This window comes from Mus musculus, chromosome 1 (assembly GCF_000001635.26).
Source record: "Mus musculus strain C57BL/6J chromosome 1, GRCm38.p6 C57BL/6J".
Taxonomy (NCBI): Eukaryota; Metazoa; Chordata; class Mammalia; order Rodentia; family Muridae; genus Mus; species Mus musculus.
The window spans coordinates 17202718-17205961 of NC_000067.6; the positions used below are offsets into that span (position 1 = coordinate 17202718).

The window sequence follows — 3244 nt, forward strand, 5'->3', positions numbered from 1 at the left end:
GAAGAGCAAGCCAGTAAGAGATTATCCAAGCATCATGGATCTGCCTTGGGGATAACTTGCTGCAGTCATAGAGGTGGTTTGCTGCTATCAGCTGGGGAAAGATACAAAGTGGATATGGCTTGAAAGAGAGAACAATGGGGCATGATGTAATAATGCTACATAGAGGTGTATTGAATAGTGTGAGAAAGAACTGGATAGCATCTGTCCTGCTTACTTTTTTGTTAACTTGACACAAACTAGAGTCATTTGGAAATAGGGAACATCACTTGAGAAAATACTCCTTCCATATTGGCTTATGGGCAAACCTGTGGGGTATTTCTTAATTAATGGTTGATATGGGAGGGGCCAGTCCATCCTGGGCAATGTCACTCCTCAGTTGGTATTACTGAGTTATATAAGAAACTAGACTGAGCAAGCCATGAGGAGCAAACCAGTAAGTATCACTCCTCTATGGCCTTTTATTACATTTCTGCCTCCACATTTTTGCTTTAAGCTTCTGCTCTGACTTTCTTTCATGGTGGACTGTAATTAGAACATGTAAATGGAAATAAGCCTTTGACTCCACAAGTTTCCTTTGATCATAGTGTTTTATCATAGCAGTTAAAACCGAAACCAAGTCAGAAATTAGTACCAGGAGTAGGATATTGTTGTGGCAGACCTGATCATTATTTTGGTCAGATTGTGGAAGGACTTTGAAATATTGGGCTGGAAAAGTCATTGTATGTTAACAACTTAATGAGATATTGTGAGAAATTAGAAGATAAAGCTGTAGATGATAAAAGGATGCCTTGTGATATTTCAGAGGGAAGTTTTGAGACTCCTTTAATAACTTGATTGGGTTGATTCAATATTTTGAATTAAGAATATGTAATTCTGGTTAGCTGGAGCTGAAGAAAGACTGTTATTAACAAGAGACCACTGACACCAACAGGAAACTTTTGCTTTGTTGGGATAATCAAGTCAGTTAGGGTTGAAGAATCAGCTGTGATTAAAAGGAGTCCAGGGCCATTGAAGTAAAATATTGTGGGAAATGTTTTCTCAGGATCAGCACACAGAAGTTATGGTTCAGAGGTGGTTAAGACAGGACCTGTGCTGACAGCTGAACTTGGCACTTCCAGGTGGTACTGGTTTTGAGGGGATGAAGCAGTCATAGAGAACAGTTGAACCTTAGAACAAGGAGAAGCCATGAGAGGATATTAGTGATGTTTCAGCTTCAGTTTCAATTTAAAAATCCCCAGAAATAAAGGGCTTGTGGAGAAAAGTTGAGGCTTGGCACCATAGGGCAGGGCAGGGTCAGAGTCTCCAAAGAGAGTCCAGGAGAGGCTACTGGTGAAGGTATAGTCCGGTTGAAGTAGACACAACAGTATTATGGAGATACTAGTATAATGGGACAAATGGTAAGGTCAGCTGTGGAGTGGAGCTGGTCTGAGCCTATGAGAAGTGCTCTGTGTCCTTTGGATGGCAGAGCTAGAGATGTGGGGTTTTCCAAGCCTTTTGAAGACAAATGCTTTTTACACTATTGAATTTAGGTTTTACTTTGACTTGAATATAATTGTGTCCTGGTTCTTCACTCTTGGTGAGTTGGTATTTAGCTCTTAATTGTTTTTCATAATTGAGAGACATTGGATATTTACAGTGGCTCTCAACCTGTGGGTCAAAACCCTTTGGGGGGGATCAAACAACCTTTTTATGTGGCTCAACTAAGACCATTGGAAAACACAGATATTTATATTATAATTCATAACTGCAGAAAATTATAGTTATGAATACAGTTTCAATGAAAATAATTTTATGGTTGGGAGTCACCATAACATGAGGCTGTACTAAAGGGTTACAACATTAGGAAGGTTGAGAACTACCATTTTAGAGACACCTTGAACTTTTCAAGAGACAGAATTTTTAGAGTGTTTAAATTTTTAAGAGTGTAGGACTTTTAAAAGTTGAAATGCTTTGTATTACAATATTGATATTCATAAGATCTTGGTGATAAGCAAGAGAGGAAAGATTATAATTTAATAATAACATATTAGTGTGTCAAGTTGATAAGAGTGGTATTTTATTTTATTTTATTTTTTGTCAAATTGACACAAGCCAGAGTCATTTGGAAAGAGGGAACCTCAACTGAGAAAATATCCCTACCACACTGGCCTACGGGCAAGCCTGTGAGTGCATTTTCGTGATTAATGGTTGATATGGGAGGGCTCATCCCATTGTGCTGTCCTCTGAGTAGTGTTTTTGAACTGTCTAAGAAAGCAGGCTTAAGCAAGTATTTTCATTTTTTTCTGTGATAAACACATAACCAAAAGCAACTTGGAGAGGAAAATGTTTATTTCAGTTTATATGTACTTATCACAGTTCACCATGAGGGTAGGGACCCCGAGGCAGGGACTGAAAGAGAAACCGTGGAGAAATACAGCTGTGTCCTGCACCTCATAGCTTGCTCAGCTTTCCTATTATAATTCAGGGCTACCTGCTCAAGAGTGGTGATACACACAATGAGCTGGGCCTTCCCACATCAATCACTGATTGAAAAATGTTGCTACACCTATAATCACAATCCCAGATGCCTGCAGCCATTCTTGACCACTAGGTGAGAAACCTAATTCCCTGCCTGCTGGCCCCTCTTGGTAAACCTAGCAGCAATGAGCTCTGTCATCTATCCCCTCTGTTCTCCATTTCCCTGAGCTACAACTCTGCCCGTATCTCTAGATGTCTGCTGCCACCGGGGACAACCAGCTCTACCTGCAGCCCGAGAGGATTGATCTCATCTAGGACTACCAGGCCTGCCAACACTAGGGACAATGAGATGGTTAAGAGCCAGCATAAGAACTCAACCAATAAAAGCCAGTACAATATGGTACCACCAGAACCCAGCCATCCTACAACAGCAAGCCTTGAATATCATAACAACACCTGAATTACAAGACAATAACCTTAAATCTAATCTTATGGAGATGATAGAGGTCTTTAAAGAGGAAATGAATGAATCCCTTAAAGAAATACAGGGAAATAAAATCAAACAGGTGAAAGAAAGAAACAAAATTGTTCAAGAACTAAAAATAGAAATAGAAGCAATAAGGAAAGCACAAACCGAGGCAATCCTAGAAATGGAAAAACCAAGGAACTACAGTTACAAGCATCAGCAACATAATACAGGAGATGGTAGAGAGAATCTCAGATGTAGAATATATGATAGAAGAAATGGATACATTGATCAAAGAAAATTCTAAAGCAAAAAAGTTTC

At 39.4% G+C, this 3244-nt stretch overlaps 1 long non-coding RNA gene across 2 annotated transcripts; it reads left to right on the forward strand.

Moving 5' to 3' along the window:
* Positions 1-252: 252 nt before the first annotated feature.
* On the forward strand, positions 253-2860 carry Gm39597. 2 transcript variants are annotated; one of them, XR_865206.1, is made up of 2 exons: positions 253-433; positions 2710-2860. It is a non-coding gene; the product is annotated as a predicted gene, 39597 (long non-coding RNA). The 2 variants fall into 2 exon arrangements; XR_865207.1 differs by lacking the exon at positions 253-433 and adding an exon at positions 2451-2590.
* The last annotated feature ends 384 nt before the right edge of the window (positions 2861-3244 follow it).